At 42.3% G+C, this 6,816-nt stretch overlaps 1 protein-coding gene and 1 pseudogene across 1 annotated transcript in view; one reads left to right on the forward strand and one right to left on the reverse strand.

Moving 5' to 3' along the window:
- The window catches only part of LOC101592417 (SH3 domain-binding glutamic acid-rich protein), a 58,174-nt gene that overhangs the window by 37,026 nt on the left and 14,332 nt on the right, over positions 1-6,816 (forward strand). The gene's annotated exons all lie outside the window — the stretch shown is intronic.
- On the reverse strand, positions 964-1,759 carry LOC101591514 (annotated as a pseudogene).

Here is a 6,816-nt window from a genome sequence, read left to right on the forward strand (position 1 = left end):
GAGAATCTTTCCAATTAACTGCTAGATTCAAAAATCTTCTGGAGATTCTCAGGATCATTGCCTTGCCCATCTTCTACATATAAGTGTATGGCTTGTCACTGTCATGTTTCCTAGCTCTTCTCCTTTCCCTCTCTTAATTAGTTAGTCCTCGAGTTCCTGCTTTCCTTTTACTTGTATTATATCTTTCTATTTTTATTTCTTCTTTTGAGTTCTTATACTAGGGAAACTATGTGATATTTATACATGTGTGTCTGGTTTATTTCACTTATGAGTATATCTTCAAGTGGCATCCACTTCAATATAAAGGCTCTGAGTTTATCATTCTTTATAGCTGAGTAATACTCCATTCTATAAAAATACCACATCTTTTTCAACCATTCCTCAGGTGATGGGCATCTTGGTTGTTTCCAAGATATGGCTATCACAAATTGTGCTGTTATAAACATAGGCACACATATATCCCTATGATATGATGTTTTCAGATCCTCCAGGAAAATTCTCAGTAGAGGAACAGCTGGTTTAAATGGGATTTCCAGTCTAAGTTTTCTAAGGAGTCTCCACACTGATTTCCATAATGGTTGCACCAGTCTACATTCCCACCAGCCCAAAGTGACTTGTGATCAAAAGGGTTTTTTTTGCCATATATAACATTATTTTGGGAGAGGGAAGAAGGTGCATGCCCCAAAAGGGATGCCATCTTTCACCTGGCAGGAAGCTGGGCTTTTGCTAGCAGCAGAAACCACAATGGAAGAGGGTTCATACAAACAGCCTGCAGAACAGATCATATTCCTAGAAAGACAGAGGAAAAGCTTCAGCTTGTATGGCACAGTCTTGAATGGGATGTTAGAGGACAGTAGGCAGATCACTCTTGCACATGACAGTCCTGTCTCCATTCCCAATGGCTCTGCAGACTCCATATGTTCCTCATGGCTGAGACTCAGGGAAGAAACAGTGTTGTGTGTTTCACATGATCAGACACTGTTCACTAGTAGCACCTGGTGGGCCTGACAGATTGAGGGCATCTTGAGGCCAGGTCAAAGTTGAGGCCAGAAGGCATCTCCCCAGCCAGCTCTTTTGGAGGATGGCCCAAATCCTGTAGCTGCTGCATAAGATCTAGCATCATCTCAAAACATGCCTTCTGAGCAGCCTCTCTCTCTGTGGGGGTCTCAGCTTCAAACTGCTCACATATTTTGCCCATGACATTATGCTGCTCCTGATATTTTTCAAATTGCTCTGGAGGTAGAGATTCTCAGTGACTCTGTAACCATTCTGGATACTTCTCCATGATCTCCTTCAGTGATGGGTATAGCACATCCTTGGACAGTAGGTTCTGCATGATACTCTGCATGATGGTGGGATGTTTCCTTCTCCATCCCCTTCATCCATGCCCAGCCCTTCCATGGCCTTGTTCAGCTCCTCATCTGACATGCCTGAGTTCTGAAGGTCAGTGGCATTTTTGGCTAGTCCACTTAATATCTCCTTTAGGCAAGTAGTGAATTCTTGCTGGGAGGTCACATCACTGCCCACTCTCCCTGCAGCCTCTGAGAACTTTTGGAACTGCTCCACCAGGTGGGGCTCTTCCGCAGCCAACTCTTGCATTGCCTTCTCAAACTCTGCAGTAGCTTGGGAAGCCAGCTCACTGTTGAACAGTTCCTGGAAAAACTTCTCTTGGGAGGCGAACAAGGCATCTTTCCAGAAGCTCCTCCAATTCCCGGTCTGCCTCGGCTGCAACACTACTGTCTTGCTCAGAGGCAGCCATGTTGCTTGTGATCAAAAGTTTTGATACTTGCTTCTGATATGATTGTTCAACTGTTGGAATTTTGAGAATAGCATACATGCATAGGCGCATTGTCACTTCCTTTTCCCTGCCCACTGTTCTTCGATGGGGCTGGCATTCCCTCAGGACCTCTGCCATCCTTGCCCCAGTGAGTCCTCCTCCAGAGTAATATTGTAGAATACTCACCCAGGAGCCCTGTCTCCATGAAGATCTTGGTGGTGACCTCCAACCCTGCCACCAGGAAAGGGTCTGATGCTCTATGCTGTGTTTGTTGCTGTGGATTTTTGGATCCTGCACTGCACTGGTACGTGGGACCCTTCTTGTCACACATGCACTTGACCCTTGCTTAGGCTTGTCTAGCACTTGGGCTGCCCCCTCCTGCTACCCCCAATCTCTGCTCATCTCTTGCATTGTCACCTGTAGGTACAGGAGCTGGAAGTGACTCAGAGAGCCAGTCCAGTCTCTTGGGTGGGGACTTCTGATCTGTCACAGCCCTAAAATCACAGAGTAGGCCCAGAGAACTGACTTTAGAAATACAGGGGCTGTTCAACCCAGAAATATATCTTTAGCTTACAGTAACAGTGTGGCTTCTACTTGGCCAGCTAGAAATGTTTTAGCTCTAGGATGAGGAGATCTTTTAGTTCAGACAAGAGAGTTATTCCTGCCCTGTCAGTGTTTCCCAAACCTGTCTGAGGAATGCACCTGGACTGGCTGTGTAGCTTAGTAGTAGGGTTGTTGCTTAGCATTTGTAAGGCCCTGGCTTTAATTTTTAGCACTCCCCAACCCACTCTTATTAAGAAAAGTAGACTTAGAGAAATATGAGAAGAACCATCAAAGATAAGAATTTGGAGCATAGAAAGGTACGCTGGAATTTTCTAATGTGAAGCTGTGATAGATGAGCAATGGAAAAGAACCCAAGAAAGCACCACACTGTGGTTCGAGGTCAGAGGGAGAAATACACCAAACAGGAAATATAGCAGAGAAATAGAAGTTAAGAGTGAGAGAGCAGAGGCTGGAAGTCAGACATGAGAACCTGAGATGTGGGTCACAGGAGCTGCTAAAAGAATAGGAGGGCCGGGGAGATGGCTCAGTGGAATAAGCGCTTCCCTGGCAAGCGCAAGGGCCTGAGTTCAATCCCCGGTTCCACCAAAAAAATAAATAAATAAATAAATAAATAAATAAATAAATAAAAAAAAGAATAAAAGAATAAAAGAATAGGAGACTCAGTAGGAGGGAACTGATGCTTTGGAGACAACAGAGGGTTGGTGGTAAAGAGGCTGGTGCAGCCGTCCTTCCAGCCCCTCATCTGATGGGTGCTGAGGTCCAGACATGGGAAGCATCCCTAAAAAAGGATCTGAAGGGATTGATTGAAGATGGAAACTGGGTGGCTTTGGGGCCCTCCATGCCCCAGGGGGAGTCCTCTCTGCAAAGGAGCCTTACATTGATCTGGGTCAACCAGTAGAGGAAGCCTACTCCCTTCACCTCCATGTTGCTTTTAACCCCACGGAAGTCAATAGAGGTGTCTCTCTGTGGGCCAAGCAGGCCCTGAGGAGCTGCCCTTACCTAAGAGGGATGGACAGAGAGCAGGGTGACAATGGCATCGGCCTCCAGCCTGGCTGCATGTCATAAGCACACAGGAAGCTGTTAGACCAGGAAATCCCAGGGCTGGATCCAAGATTGATTTGGAGAAAACCTCCAGCAGGGAGCTGCCTGGTCCACTGGACGCTCTGCCAGTGCTGAGCACCACTTCTTGGAGGGAGGCACTCAGTAGTAGTGAAGTTAAATATTTTTAACTATCCTCAAGAAATCCAGGCATTAGGGAGCCAGGGAGATGGCTTGGTAGAATAAGCACTTTCCTGGCAAGCACAAGGGCCTGAGTTCAATTCCCAGTTCCACAAAAAAAAAAAAAAAAAAAAAAAAAAAAAAAAATTAAAATTAAAATTAAAAAATTAAACTAAGCTGCAAGAAATCCAGGCATTATGGGCAGGGAGTGTGGGAAAGGGGATGCATGAGAATGTCCATGGCAGGGGGCCACGTGAGTCAGGGTGCAGAGTAAAGACGGGAACTTCAGGGGTTGGGAAGAGCTAAGTGCAATTGGAGCAGACAGCCAGGGGTTTTGATGGGACTACATGTCACCTGTGATTGTGCCATGTCATGGGTTTAATGATGAGCATTATGAGCAGGAAGATAAACAGTGGAATGGAGAGACATTCAGAACATTTATGTTAGCAGAGCTGGAGAAAACTGAAGAGATTTGTGAGCCAGCAAAGGGAAGGAAAGGAAAAGCCCACAAGGGAAGACAGATGAACGATAAGGAGTTAATGTGGTAGGAGGAGCTAAACTGTGTTACTTCTAATACAGCTGAAAAAGGTAAAATTCCCTGGGAGGGAAACAAAAGAGGTTTTTTTGCATTGTTATTTTACAATTTATAGAATGATTGTGAATTTTCTTTTCCTTCTGTTCATCCTATGAATTTATGCTGCATGCATTTAAAGCTCTGTTATTAGGCAATTTATACTAATACTTTTTAAAAAAAATGCCTTTTGTTTGTTTTTTTGAGACAGGTCTTCTTATACAGCTCAGCCTGAGCTCACTGTATAGTCCAGGCTTGCCTCAAACTCATGTCAATCCTCTTGCCTCAGCCTCCTGACTGTGGGGATTGCAGGTGTGCACCACTCTACCCAACTCTTACATTTATCACATGCCTCTTTTTATCTCTGCTAACACTCTTTGTCTTGATATCTTTGTAAAGCCACTCTGGATGGTCTTCTTATCACTCTTTTTGTGTTGTACCTTTCTTTGTTCATTTACTTTCAACCCACTCATGTCTTTATTTTATAGTGTGTCTTTTGGAAATGAAGTAAGATTGATCTTTGCATTTTATTCATTTGATAGTCTCTTTCTTCTTCTTCCACCTCCTCCACCTCTTTCTTTCTTTCTTTCTTTCTTTCTTTCTTTCTTTCTTTCTTTCTTTCTTTCTTTCTTTCTTTCTTTCTTTCTTCTTTCTTTTTCTTTCTTCTTTCTTTTTTCTTTCTTTCCTTTGTGGTGCTGAGGATTGAATCCAGGGGCTTCATAGTAAGTCACACCCCCAGTCCTTTTTTCTTTTTTTTTTTTTCAAAGTTTTATTGATAAACAGCAATGAGATAGTTTCAAATCAAATCGGAAGTACAGTTTCAACAAATAATACACTGCATATATTCTTCTTAGTGGTTAATTGCTGTACAAGATGCGGACTTGTGATCCTATTTACAAACACCATTAGAACAAATCATTCTATTCATTAAGAGAATGAAACTATATATCTATCCTAACCACTTTGAATACACAGATACAAAATGGACATTCATCGGTATGCCCCATTTTTTCTAAGTTCCGTTATTGAATATTATAGTTGTGTAAACTCAGCAAAATATTCTAAAAGAGTCCAGTAGCCCATAATAGCATTGGGTCTTCTGTTTAACTGGAAATGTCAGCAATTATTGACCTGAGTCCCCCACAGCTCAACTTAACAGCATGGCTTTATTTCTTATATTTCATCTTCATACTTTTCTACTGGATGGTTAAGACCAAGGTAAAGCAGGACCTATGCAACAAGAGTTGTAGCTTTTTGGTCTGAGAAGGTCAGTGAAATGCCCTCAGGATTTGTCCTGATGCTTTTTCTTTTTCTTTTTAAAATTTTATTTATTTATTTATTTATTTATTTGTGTGTGTGTGTGTGTGTGTGTGTGTGTGTGGCCAGCTCAGCCCACCAGGGGGCGGGACTGGCTGGCATGTGGGGCTGGGGGATTGAACCGCGGTCCCTGTGCTTTGCTAAGCTTGTTCTAAGTAGGTGCTTTAGACCACTGAGCCATCTCACCAGCCCCTGCTTTTTCTTTTGAGACAGGGTTTGGCAAGTTGCTAAATTGTCCATGCTAGGTTTGAACTTGCAATCCTCCTACTTCAGTCTCCCAGGGTGTGGGGATTACAGGTGTGCACTACCATATCTGGTTTGATAATGTCTTATCAGTTTAAGTATTTATTCCATTAGCACTTAAGTAATCGTTAATATTGCTGAGCTTAGATTTTGAATTTTATGATTTGCTTCCTGTTTGTCCCATGTTTTCTCCCTGTGTTTTATATTTTTACTTTCCTTTAGGTTATTTGGATATATTCTAGAATTTAATTTATTCTTCAATTTTTATTCATACATCTTTGCACTATATTTTTGTTTTTTATTATGTTATAATGTAAATTCTTTACATTTTACAGCCCTAAATTGAAAGTATAACATGTCATGTAGCAATGCCACACATTGCATGTAGCAACCTACCATCACACATGTCCATTACCTTCCTCCCACAGGTTATGTTATATGCACCATGGGTGTTAAATTTACACATATTACCACCTCTACTATATAATTTTTTCAAAGCAGGGTCTCATTATGTAGTTCAGCCTGGCCTTGAACTTGTTCATATAGCCCAGGCTGGCCTTGAGCTCATGAGGATCCTTCCTCAACCTCCTAAGTGCTGAGATTACAGATGTGTGCCACCATGCCCTGCTTAATTTTTTTTTTAATGTATATGATTGTTGCAGGGTCTCATTATGCAGCTCAGACTCATAGTGATTCTCCGGCTTTCATCCTCCTGCCTGGACTCTGTGGCTGGCATAGCCCATCCTGGGTGTGGGGCTAGCTCAGCATGTGGTGCAGGGATTGAATTGTGGTCCCTGTGCTTGCCTAAGCAGGTGTATTAGTCCACTGTGCTATCTCACTGGCCCCTGCCTGGCTTAATTTTAAAGAAAGTAGAAGGGAAAAATCTTTTATATTTACTCAGATGCTTCACATTGTGGTGCTTTGTGAAAGATGAACCTTCTTTCTTTCAGCTTCTTTCAGCACTTTAGTCTTGTTTTGTAATACAGGTTTGCTGGCTATGAGCTCTTAGTCTTCTTTTATCCAAAGTGTCTTTATTTTGCCTCATTCTTGAATGATATTTTCATAGAATTCTTAGTTGACAGGTTTTTTTTTTTAGTACCTTTAGATACACTCTTTCTTCTTTCTT

This window comes from Octodon degus, unplaced genomic scaffold (genome assembly GCF_000260255.1).
Source record: "Octodon degus isolate 3935 unplaced genomic scaffold, OctDeg1.0 scaffold00045, whole genome shotgun sequence".
Lineage (NCBI taxonomy): Eukaryota > Metazoa > Chordata > Mammalia > Rodentia > Octodontidae > Octodon > Octodon degus.